Genomic DNA, 13,601 nt, shown 5'->3' on the forward strand with positions numbered 1-13,601 from the left:
CTTTAACAACTGTTGTGAGCAGAGGAGGGAAGAGGAAACACAAAATGGTCAAAAAAATGAAAACAAGCAGTTCACAGGGTAGGACGAAGGCGGCTCATGAGGAGAACAGAACTCCCATGTTGAGAGACCTCTGTGCATAGTGTGCTTCTCTTACCGCCATACCTGCAGTATGCAGCAAACACAGAAGAATGCTGTGAGTATTAGTGATCAGTGATTTTTCATTCCTGAGTTGTGGAATGTCCAGGTTAAGCTGTGTGAGCATAATGTAAGTAATAACAGTTCATTCAGGAAGCTGCAGAGGTTTTGGCAGCTCCTTCAAAATTAACACAAATACTTGGAGATTTAAGGGGTACAGATTAATTTTGTTTTGTTTATGTTCATTTTGAACAATATTTTACCCTGTTATCACTTGATGTGAATTGATTCTTGGGAGAATTTTCATTTAATCTATTTAAGGAAATAGAAATTTAGAAAGTTATCTTTCATTACTTGTAATGCTGCTAGTTTCACTTTTCCTTTAGCCTCTCTAGCACAGAATTGGCTGGATTGTATCAATTGACTATTTAGATTCATATAGCTCTAGGCAAAATATCAGGCACAGAATATGTATGTCATCCCTGAAACTACTGATAATAATGCTGTTAACATGACCTATCAGTCTTTATATTTTTCAGCAAGAAAAGCTAAGTCAGACCACTTCATTAGCAGAACACAACTGTAAGTCTCTGAAGTGTAAATTAAATCTCTTCTTGCTGCCTTTATCTGACTCTCCAAGCATACAGAGGGAGTATTACCAAATCGTTTCTTTACACTGCAGAGTAGCATTGCTCTTTGGAAGATCTCCAGCAGATGCTGCAAGGAGTCCTTTAGGGGCAGCTCTCCACAGTTCATGCTGCTTTCCTCTTAGCGACATGGAGTCAGAAGACTGTGCATAGGCAGTATTAGATTTTCCTCCATTAAAAAGCCTTAAAACTCCACAAGTAGTCTCCTCTCCTCTAAGAAACCCAAGAATGAAAGCCCTAGTTCAATGAAATTTCCTTTTAATAATAGAATCATAGAATATCCTGAGTTGGAAGGGACCCACAAGAATCATTGAAGTCCGACTACCGCTTCTGCACAGGACAGCCCCAAGAAACACACCATGTGCCTGAGAGCACTGTCTAAATGCTTCCTGAACTCTTACAGCCTTGGTACTGTGAACACCTCCCTGAGGACACTGTTCCAATGCCCAGCCATTCTCTAAGTGAAGAATCTTTTCCCAATCTCCAACATAAACCTTCTCTAACACAGCATCCTACTGCTCCCTTGGGGCCTATCATTGGTCACCAAAGAGAAGAGAGCAGTGCCTGCCCCTTGTGAGAAAGCTCTGGACAGCTTTGAGGTCTCCCCACAGTCTCCTCTTCTGCAGGCTGAACAGATCAAGTGACCTCAGACACTCCTCATATGGCTTCCCCTCAAGGCTCTTGGCCATTTTCACAGCCGTCCTTTGGACACTCTCTAATTGCTCTATATATTTTGTATATAGTGGTGCCTAAAACTGCACACAGAACTTCACGTGAGGCTGCCCCAGTGCAGAGCAGAGCGGGACAATCCCCTCCCTCAACCGGCTGGTGATGCTGTGCCTGATGCCCCCCCGGACATGGTTGGCCCTCCTGGCTACCAGGGCACTGCTGACTCATATTCAGCTGGCCATTGACCAGGACCCCCAGGTCCCTTTGCACAGCACTGCTTTCCAGCATCTCATTCCCTGGTCTGTCCATACATCCAGGGCTACCCCATCCCAGGTGCAGAATCTGACACTTGTCTTTGTTCGTAGGGTTGGGGGTTGCCCAGCCCTTCAATTTGTCGAAGTCTCTCTGTGGGGCCTCCCTGCCTTTGAGGGGGTCAACAGCTCCTCCCAATCTACTACAACTGGCAAACTTGCTTAGTGTTCCATCCAAGTCATCTGTGAAGGTGTTGAAGAGAAGTGGAATTAAGATGGAGTCCTGTGGAACCCCACTAATGACTGGTCACCAGCCTGATGTTACCCTATTTGCTAAAACTCTCTGTGCCTGACCCCTGAGCCAGTTGCTCACCCACTACACAATGTGTTTATCCAGCTGTGTGCTGGACATTTTGTCCAGAAGGATACTGTGAGAGACAGTATCAAAAGCTTTACTGAAATCCACAAAGATTATATCAACCAACTTCCCTTAATCAACTAGGTGGGTTACCTTGTCATAAAAGAAAATTAGGTTTGACAAGCAGTACTTTCCTGTCTTGGAACCATGCTGGCTGTGACTGATGACTGTGTTGTCCTTCAGGTGTTTTCCAATACATCCCAGGATAATCTCCATAATTTTACTGGTCACTGCAGTGACACAAACAGGCCTTTTAATTTGTCATCCTTCTTGGCTTCTTGAAAACTCAGACAATGTTAAATCCCTACCTCATCAGCCGGAAACCTAAAGAATAGACAACAGACTATATTTTTTTCAGGGAGTGTAAACAGATAAATAAGAATTCAGTAATCTGTAATTTAGAATATAAACTTAGCACTATACCCCTGCTAGCATTAATCAATATACTTGTTGATTTACACAGAAACAATACAGATAATGTACTGAATACACTATTCAGGATATAAGAGTTTCACCTGTGGAGAATTTATAGCCCCTGTGTATGCCAATAAAAAAATGTTGTTATTATACACAGAACTGCAAGGAAACTTGTATTATCAATCAGGCAATAGCATGTCATGTATTTCAGTTCATAAAACTGGCATTTTTAATAAAAGGTGTCAGCTTAATTTAGAGCTTAAGCAGAGAACATAGACAAATATTTTCCAATTCATTAGACCACAGGCCCATAGCATGGAAATAAATTCTTCTGATGAATCCTGTCACCACATTGTAATTCCAACACTGCCATTTTCTGAAATTAAGCAGACCCATGCCACTCTTTGCTCTGCTGATGTAGCTCCAAATGCTTCACAAGAGTTTTCCAGGGCTGGTTGTGATGCTGCATCATAGTGGGAGCCATCTCACAGGATGCGCATGTGGAACAGAAGGGGTGTTTTGCCCTAAGTGGTTTGAGATAAGTTATGAGCTCATGAGTCAGGAAAACAAGCTATTTTCAGTTTATGCTCTCTGCCAGGTTCTCTTCTTGATGCCCACTCACATAAGCATAATTTTTCTGCATTTGTAGCACTGGAACAAGAGCAAGTTTTGAGGACCTGAATATAAGCTGTGGAAGCTGCCTCAATGTAAGGAAAAGGAAAGAAGAAAATCCCAAGTAAGCACTACAGCTTCTGTGTGTTTGGGAGGGAGGAATTCTATCATGTTGGAGGGGTTTCCCTTCTTTATTGTGCCAACTGGCAAATCTCTTACTGAAACTTCTGTCAGTTTTCAGTATTACTACCAAAAATCAGTTGGCAGTTGTAATCCTTTTGTTTAGATAATTGCAATCCACTGTAGAACAAAAGATTTACATCATCTGCAAAAGTATTCCAGTTTGTAGAAAGTGTATGGAATTCTTTGTTATTGTTGACATTTTCTTTTCAGCCATTCATATTTCTAAAGGAGCAAAAATGTCTTGGTGCAGCTTGCCTGGTGATTGCATTCAGGTTAGATATTTAGAAACAAATATTGCTAAACTATAGTGCTGTTGCTAATGGTAGGTGAAGGTTGTCTTGTGTCATGTGAACTGGTCAGAGGGATGGGCACATATCATCTGCATTTTCCCTCTTTTTATGAAACAATACACTGTGAATTGGAGAACATTTAGCATAAATTGTGCAACAAATGGCTTGCCTAAGGGAAATGGAACACACAGCTTAACCACAAAGATTAAAAATATTTTTTTTGTTTTCAGATCTGGCTAATAATTACACAGTGAATGGTGTCTTTGTCAGCCCGTTCTGCATGCAATGTATACATGCCGTTATTTGTGAAAATAACTTTGCTCTCCTGAAACCCCACTTGGAGTACTACATCCAGGTCTAGGGTCCCCAGCACATGGACCTTTTAGAGCAAGTCCAGAGGAGGCCACAAAGATGCTCAGAGTGCTGGAGCGCCTCTCCTATGAGGACAGGCTGAAAGAACTGAGATTGTTCAGCCTGGAGAACGCTCTGGGCTGACCTTACTGGAGCATTTTCAATATATAAAGGGGGCTCATAAGAAAGACAGAGAGAAAATTTTTACCAAGGCCTGAAGTGACAGGATAATGGGCAATGGTTTTAAACTGAAAGAAGATAGATTTAGGCTGGACACAAGGAAGAGGTTTTTTTTACTGTGAGGTTGGTGAGAAATTGGAAGAGATTGGCCAGAGGAATTGTGGATGCCCCATCCCTGGCAGTGTTCAAGGCCAGGTTGGAAGGGACCCTGAGCAAACTGGGGCAGTGGGTGGCATCCCTGCCCATGGCAGGGGGGCTGGAACTAGATGATCTGTAAGGTCCTTTCCAATGCAAACCATTCTAATAATTCAAATAATTCTGTAATTCTATGATTCCATGAAAATTAGACTTCTCTTCCATTTGTATCTGCCAAGATACTGGGTTCAAAGGGAAAACCATGTGATCCAACATTGGGCACAGTTGTTCTCCATTCTGCTGCCCAACTGCCTTGGCCTCTATGTGAGTTGAGTCGTTATCTAGTTATCTAGTTATTATTAGAGAAATTGCCCTAATTTGATATTAAGAGAGGTACTATAATTGAGTGGAAACAAGAAATTAAGATTCAACAATGAAAGTGTCCTGGAGAGTGAATTTGGAATTAATCTTCCAGTGGGTTTACAATGTGTCCACAAAAAATAGTACCATATACCCAATTTTTTTCAGTTACTCTGTTTTAGCAACTAATAATATAAGTAGATTTCACAAAATTTAGAAAATTTGAGTATATGTTTCATATAATTCTCTCCTACAATGAGGAAATGAAAGAAAGTTTATGTGTCAAATTATTGTCTCCCGCTATCTTTCAATGAAAGATTTGGTTGCTGAACAAAATGTTCAGATCAGAAACAGTGCTAAGCATGAAGCTTATACTTCTTCCGAAAGTGCTAGAAGTAAAAGTTCTTCTATTATTTCATTTGACATAGATTTTTTCCTAAAGATTTGTCACAAGAGCTTTTTAATTTGCTCCATGATTTTAGTGCCATGATAATGGAAAGATAAAAGTAACTTCTGTGGTTCCAGTATTTACCAGTGCTATGTTAAGTAATACAGTTATCCTCATAAGTATTGCAACTTCTCTTGTTGCACAGATCTAAATAGTATTACACATATTGATCCTCCAGAAAGTATTGTTAGCTAGCCTACAGTAGAATAGCCACTGAATTTTACAGTACTCAACCTAACAATATTATTTACATTCCATTGTTACAGAAATAGTGCACTATGGCTCCTGGTTAGCAGGATTCCTAAGTGAATAATTAATGCTTGTCATTGATTCTTATTAAAATCACTGAAAGTATGCAAATTCTTAAAGCTCTGTATTTTAAAATATTTTCTTGAGTCAGACTTATATACCTTAAAGCAGTGGAAGTATTTTCACTGAAATTAGTCACAACTGGGTAGGAAAACAAACTGCAGTAATAACCATATTTTTTCCATAAGTGGTATGTAGGGACCCTATACTTGCCTTACATGTCTATATTTTTTTCTTCTGTTCAACTCTTTTGCAAAACAGTTGGTGTAGCTGTGCTATTATATTTTTTTTGTGGGAACGGTTTTAAGTAAGGAGATCTTTAGTTGTTCCTTCTTAAAACAGTAAATAGGTACTTCCATCTTGAAGCAAGGAATGTCTGGTTTTGGTTGGTTATATTTTTCTATCCCCCAGCCGGCATGCAACCTCAAATATGCATATGCATTATGTATAGTGTTTAGGGTTTACTTAGTAGAAAGCACGAGTTATATATTCAGTTTTGCCACAAAATAGAAGTCTTTTCTTCCAAAGGAATGTCCACATTTCTGCTATGCCGATTGGCTGAAGGGCATATGTTTGTTTGCAATTTATGTGTTTTGTTGTGCTTTTTTTAAAATTTCATCTTTCTGTGATAGTTTGTAGTGAAGCTTTTCCATTTTCTAGTTCTAAATACTTCCTGGGATAAACTAATAGGATGTAAGAAGGAAGATTGTCTTATTCAGTAGCCAAAAATAAACATAATTGGAAGTTTATGGAAGGACATCTTATTGGTCTGGATTTGGATTCAGATTTGTAGTTGTTGTTGATGTGGTGGTGTCTCCTGTAGCATCAGGCAAGTAGGTGGAAGGGGCAGGTGCTGTAGCTAATTGCCTTAGTGTTTATCATGTCTTGCATGAGGTTTTTAATATCAAGACACAAGATGAATGGATCATTAGGAGTTTGGCAAGAGTGTTTTGTGGGAAGAGTAGCCTAGGAGGAATACCACTGCAATAAGCACAGCATAAAATATAAAGATAAGCAGAAGAGAGAGCTTACAATGGCAAAACGCACTATTTGTATCAGCTTAAGCTTCTGAACTCATAGTTTGGAGAAATGAAAGCAGTAGTTATTATCTGTCTGGGATCTGCTTGAGTCACTGAACTCTTGTACACGTGTGTGCAGACAGAATTTTCATTGCTTTTCATCCAATTGTCAGCAGAAAAGAAATTTTAGGGCACTGTCAGGACACCGAGCTTGCTGAATTGCATTCACTGAGGTGATTTCCCAATATGTGATATGAAGTGGTTGGTCATTTCAAATTCTTTTTAGTCTCTCACTATCACTACTAATTAAGAGGACTTTATCCTCAAAATATTTTACATATTTTGAAGTAATTTCTCAGCTCTGTTTTTATCTCTTTAGTGGAGCAGTATAGAGCGACACAACCCAGATGTCTGCTAGAAATCTTCTGCTGGATGTTATAGATGCATTTAGGAATCTCCGGCATAACAAGATCTGACAGAGCACAACTACAGTCTCCCTGCCTCTCCTAGGTGCCCATGCAGATATCCCCCACAAGCCTCCACAAAACATCTGCTTGTGCCACTGTTTGGCAGCACATATTCATTCCTATGAATGAATAGCATTGGTATTCAATTGGTATAGCAATTCTTGCTACCAATGTATTGTTTAGGTATTCTTCTTATGGGTGGTCAATGGCATTTCCATGCGAGTCACTGTATGTGTGTCGTTCTAAAGAAGGACATTGCTTAGTTCAAACTTCTTTTTCTGAGAAGAACATTCCTAATAAATTCTGAAAAAGACTAAGTCTTTCCTTTATCAGGAAATCTCACTTTGTGTTGGTATGAGTGTTGTTTTGTTTGGGAGGGGGTGAGATTGGGTTTTTTGGATCTTTTTAGTTACCTATTACTTATAGTGAGCATTCTTGCTCTGTTATCATATGCAGTAGGGTTTAGAACAGTGAATGCTATTCGTCTCAATAATTATAAAAACGTGCTTCTTGAGTAGTGCCTCATTCAATTTTAAGGTTACACAGGCAGAACATATCATACAGCTGGGCTGAATATAATATCCACTGAACTGCTTGTGAGATACAGGATCAGAATCTCACTGAATTATTGATATGGGTCAGAACCAACTCACTGTCAGTGTGTGTGTGCATGTGGGGAAGGGCTGGGCCCAGCCCTGCAGGTCCATGGTAAGGCCTGCACATCAGGCCTGCTGAGGGCACAGGGCAGAGCTGGAAGGTCCTGCAGCCCACATGGTGGTTCAGCCCACGCAGAGCCCGTGGCATCACTGAACTCCCTGCAGCCGGGCTGTCAGTGAAGGCAGACCTGCCTGGTAGCCCACCCACACCACGCCCCTGGAGCTTGTGACTGTCTGCAGCACAACTCACTCTGGCCTGGAAGGCACTGACTGGATATCCTGCCTGGGAGGGAAAACTGAGCTCTGTAAATACACGAGACTCCTTGTGAGCTCTGTCTCTCTCTTTTCTCCTGCTGCCTGCACCACATGAACCATCAGATCTTGCTGATAACCATTTTTCCTGTCCTCTCTCTCCTTCTGTCTTTCATCTCTCTTTCTTTACTCTTTTATCTGTGTTCTTCTTTTACTCTTCCTTCCCTTGTGGGTAACTTAAACCAAATGAACTGTGTTTTACTAAAGCTGGTATATTGATTATTTGTAGTGGTTTTTTTCTGTGGAATGGGTTTTTTGTGATGAGTGTTTTAGTGAATTTTGTTGCTTGTATTTTACTCCTGTAAAACCTTTTGCCAAAATATCTTATTTTTTTCACTAAATTAAAAGAATTTCCCTTAGAGAAGTGTGTGACTCTTTTTCCAGATGCGAATTCGAGGTTATAATGAATCAAAAGGCTTTTAAAAAGTCTTAAATAAAATGTAACCACTCTGGGAAGGTTATGGCTTAAAATCTGGAGTGTAACACATATGTTTAGGAAGTATATGTCTATGTGGTCTCTAGATCTCTACTCTTTCTCCATCTTTCCTCTTCCTACAGTCACCAACTCACCTCTCCTAGTTTTGGTTTTAATGAATCATTTCTATAATTTCAGAGATTCACAGAATGTTCTGAATGGGAAGGGACCCACAAGGGACCCATTGAGTCCAACTTTTAAGTAAATTGCCCATAAGGGGATCAAACCCATGAGCTTGGTGTTATTAGTACTATGCTCTAACCAACTGAGCTAATCTCAAGGTCCTCTTGAAGATAAAATTTTAGACTAATTTTTTTCCTTTTTTATTTTTTAATTAAAATAAAATCCTAGCTTTTGTGCTTTTGAGACAGGTACTCTATTTATAGCCATCTACTTCATTTCATATGCTTTAAATTAAATCCATCCTGCACAGCTACACAGGATTATACAGCATTTATGACATTTTGACTTACTGAGATCATAAACAGTAACAGAAGTAGTAGAAGAATCACAGCCCCAATAAAAACAACTGAAAATGGGAGCAAAAATGTGCAGCAAACTGAACAACTGATTGCAGCCCCCATTCCCTGTCCCTGACCTGAACTAAAGGAGAGCCAGAGCTAATTCAAAACTGCAGTTGAACAAATAATCTGTGAAAGATAAAAAGCAGCCCTTTGAAGTTATACAATATAACTCTTGTTTTCCTTCCTGACTATCTTGGGGGCAATTCTCCTGTCAGTTCATTAGAAATGGCTAATCGGCATATTTTGGTATATGAATTGCTGGCAACTATGTTTTGCATAGTTATTTAAATGAGAAAAAGGTTAGCTGAGTAATTGAATGTAATAAGATTCTCCATTGATGATAAACACAGTGGGCCATAGGCCCAAGCTGAGAGGAAGAACTGACCTTAGAAAGCAGTTTTACAGTGCTAGTATTAATGTGTAGTGCAGCAAACACCAACTGGGCTCTGCTTCTCATATTCAGAGAAGGAGAAACAATGTAGCATCATGTTATCTGGTTTGAAAATACTATACTCCAATTTAACTTTGATTAGTATGATCCTAGGGAACAGAAGTCAGGTCAGATCAATTTGAGACCAAAATTGTTTCTCAAGTCCACCTCAAAATGTTAAAGCTGCCTTTGCCCTCACAAGGGTATTTTGAGGATTAATGTCCTGTCAGCACTTTGAAAATGTAAAGTGCTAAGTATATATTATTATAACCCTTTCCATTTATTACTTTTATTGATGGTCTCGTGGTTTCCATGACATTATGTTGATTTGAACGGGATTTTCCTGCAGTGTGCATTTCATCCCATGAAGAGTAAAAAAACAAATAGTTCTTTTTAGGCCTTGTGCCTTGTTGGATAATATCCAGTTACTGGGGGACTTGTTTATGACCCACTATCTCTGTGCTGTGAAAGCCTTACTGCAATACATTATGCAGCTGTTTGTTTTCAACTTTGTTTTCTCAACTGTATAAGCTCTCTGCTGCTACTGAGACCTATGTGCTGCTCCTAACTGACTCCTAAGGGGTTCCTGAGTGAAAAGCCAACTCACCACCCACTGAACTTCTGTATTTTTTACAGTAGGTGTCTTTTTCTCATAGCTGTTCTAGTGTGTTCAAGGAGTGGAGCTGAAGCCAGGCTTGTCAATCACTGGCAATCAGGAAATATCTTGCTTGTTGAAGTTCAGCCTAGTTTTTACTGCATCCTCTGGCATTGGCATTACAGCCAGACCTCCTGGTGGCCAAGCTTTTCTCAGGAAAATTCCAAACTTTATTTCAAAATTTTAGATTTACACTTTGGATCTGTAACATGTCTGTCTAACTCCCAGCCAAGTCCCCAGGAGGCATTTACTTTTGGAGAAGTTTGCCTCCTCAGCTCTGCTTTCCTGCAGGCTTCAGGGATCAAGTTAGTCCAAGAAAAGCCACAGGCATATGAGCCATATGTGCCTTTTGCTTCCTCCTCTGTTGAGAGTCTCAGCAGGAAGGTTGGCCCTGATCTGTCAACAGTGTTCCCTTGGCCTACAGCCTCAACCAGGTAGGTTTTCCTTGGCCCTCATGTCCCCTTAAGAAAAGACCTAAAGAGAGTTGGAAGCCACAGCTGCAGGACTGCCAGGCCCCCTCTTACAACAGGCCATGGGGCAGGGCAAAAGTGCAGCAGGTTGTGCTCAAATGTATGGATGATTTGCTATACAATGTAGACACAAAAGCTATCTAAGTCTGTGTTGTTGTCACGCCTCTGACATCTTTAGGGCCTACATGAGCTCCATGCTTTTGACTATATCTCTCCACACCTTTCTCCTCAGAGGTCCAGGATGCTTGGGGGTGGACAAAGCCAGAATGTGTTGCAAAGAGTCTTGGACCTACCACCTCTTTAACCTGTCATGTACCTTGCTGAATCATTTCACAGACTGACATTTTCAGGAGAAACACAGACCCACCTTTCTTCTCTGAAATACGGGGGGGTTTATATCACATAGAACGGTAGAAAAATATAGGTTGGAAGGGACCTTAGAGGCTCATCTAGTCCATTCTCCTATTTAAGTCCAAGAAAGGCCCATTAGTTAGTATTCAGCCATGTGGAACATACCATATGGGTTCTTTACCAAAAATCTGTCCTCAAAATTTTTTTAGACCATTTTCTTAGCTTAGTTTTGCTCTCTTGTTTAACCTAAGGAGAGAATAGAGTACAGAGAGAAGCGGGGAGGGGAGGGAAAGCTGATAATGCAATCAAGAATGTTTTGTTTAGCACCTTTTGGAATAAAGCAGGAATGATCAATATTGAAACAGCAAAACCTCAAACGTGATGATTCCTCTAGACCTACAGCTCTCCAGCTCTGTCAAAGCAATTTCACTAAGGCACATACAGAAGAATTGCATGTAGAGGTAGCTTTCTTGCACAGCTTCAAGGGCCGGCAGCTGACATCTTTGGCTATCAGGACAGTCAACAAAAAGCACATGTAACCCATCTGTATCTTGTGACCTCACCTGTGAGTCGATAAATGATGTAAAGTTCAGAAAGTTCCTTGATCTATGTGTTCATAGTCCATGTTTTCCATTGTTCCTCAAAGTGATGCTGAGATAGCAAAGAAACCCAGACGCGATGCATACCACGCTGTCTCTGGGATTATGACTGTCGGATCAGGTGAAAAAACCCCAGATCTTTAATCTTAGACTTGCCAAAGAAGAGAAAAGGATTCCTATTCCCTCCAGGACCAGATAGAATTACAATACTGTGTAAAGGAAGTAACATTACTCTATGGATCCCAATAGTAAAAAAAAAAAGGAAAAATATAGAAGTAGAAGAACTTTGAGGCTTTTTGGTTTGTTTTATTTTCTGTGTAATTCTAAGGCCATTGTTTAAGTAATATATTCTAACATGTGGCATGAATTCTCCACAAACAAACACAAATGTTTAGACAGAAGGCTCAAATCTCTTTCAAGAAAATGAAACTATCTACAACTTGGAATATTAAAGACAATATCCTTAGGATATTGTTCATGTGTGTCAAATCCTGAAATGTCACAAAAGAGAATGTTTGTCCTTCTTTACTACCTAGAGTTAACCTTACAGTGGGTAACTCTATATTTCTTGTGCTGTAAGAACACCTTCTCTAACAGGACTCTGTCATGTACTGTTAACTCTGACACCTAATCTTCAGAACTGTCATAGTATTCATTCTTAAGATACAGGAGAAATATTTCTCGAACTTACTTAAATATCCAACTAAGTGTTTTACAGTAGTATGGGTTTTGGTATCTGTGGTAATAGAACCATGTCCCACAACCTGATATGTACTGGGCAGTCGGCTGGCCATTGACACATTAAATACCTCTGACACTGCAAGGTGGTCAAAATCATATTGTATTTTTTTCAGTTTCTTTTTTTCTTGCTTTCATATTTTTTTCTCCCCTGATAGATTTTCATAAAATCTACATTGTTTGAATATACATACATAAAAATTGGTTTCCACCCTTCCACTTCTTTAGACATCCATATGAATCCAGTTCTTACAAACTGTACATGCTAGTGTGAAGGAGAATGAGGTTATTTACCCATGCACATTTTGGCATTTTGTTATTTTAAGAAGTAAAATCTCACTTTTCACTGGAAAGAAGTATAATCCTGAATAGAAATAAACGTTGGTGTCCAAGGATTGAAGTTTGTTCTGGAGCAGAAGCAGTTCTTAGTGCTTTTTCCTGAAGTATAGTTAACAAGATTCATGGTCCAGGAAAAGATGTCTGAGTTAGTCCAACCGTACAGATTACATCAGAGAGAATGTTGGAAGGCAGGGGATCCTCTGGTGTCAATGCTGTGAATGGTCAACTTTTGTGCTCATGCATCTAGCACGTTGAAACAACACCTCATGGAATGGACTTCTATGTTGTGTTACTTAATTGCAATACATTTGTGGTTGACCAAAGATTAATATTCCTGTATTCTTGTTTTGCAGAAAGACTGAGATGACATTTATGTTGTCCCAAATCACTCAGAAACAGTCATTGTAACCATGTAAACTCTTTGATTTTATGTCAGTAAAATATGTTTCTGCCAAATGTTGAATTGGGTCTTTAAAAAAGTTTATCCACGCTCTGGTCTTTCAGTTGAATAGAAGGCTTTGAATGGACCCAATTTCTGTGTATTTTTAAGTTCTTGCAGTATCAGAGAAGTGACTGTAGATTTCTGTCTTAGCCCTTAAGTATAGAATAAAACAAAGTGATAAATGAAAATCTGACTTTCTGCTTTATGGTTATGTAAAAACGTTGGGTACAGACAATGAGAGTGATGTGTGACAAATGTGAGGAAGATTACAAAATCATCGTGTGCAATGCAACTTAGTTTGCACTTTCTTTTTCAAGGAAATCCAAGCAGTTCAGCAAGACTGTCAAGTCTGGATTATAAAATAAATAATATTAAAGGGAGAAGGTAACACTTGCCATTGTTTCTGTGTCCACTATATTTGTCTAGTCTCTGGAGAATGATCAAATCTCCTTCCAAATAGTAAAATATTTAAAACAAAATAGCTTTAATATATATGTCTGTATATGCCAAGATAGGTCAAGTGCTTTATGAAAGAGATGTAGAAGTTCAATATATCTTTCCTTTTACCTTACTTGTTGGAACAACCCCAAGTTATAGTATCACAGAGATGGAAAAGACCTATTAAATTATGCATTTCCTTGCCAGTGAAAGTGTACTCTCAGTATATAGTATTTTCTATCTCAGGCTCTTTCACTTGAAGACTGAATTTCACAGCACAA

General features: G+C 39.5%; 1 long non-coding RNA gene across 1 annotated transcript; it reads left to right on the plus strand.

The window, feature by feature from the left end:
- Positions 1-3,018: 3,018 nt before the first annotated feature.
- On the plus strand, positions 3,019-7,005 carry LOC116797045. Its single transcript, XR_004360560.1, has 4 exons — positions 3,019-3,065; positions 3,187-3,273; positions 3,543-3,604; positions 6,804-7,005. It is a non-coding gene; the product is annotated as an uncharacterized LOC116797045 (long non-coding RNA).
- Positions 7,006-13,601: the final 6,596 nt, after the last annotated feature.

Source organism: Chiroxiphia lanceolata, chromosome 1, assembly GCF_009829145.1.
Source record: "Chiroxiphia lanceolata isolate bChiLan1 chromosome 1, bChiLan1.pri, whole genome shotgun sequence".
In the NCBI taxonomy this organism is placed as follows: Eukaryota; Metazoa; Chordata; class Aves; order Passeriformes; family Pipridae; genus Chiroxiphia; species Chiroxiphia lanceolata.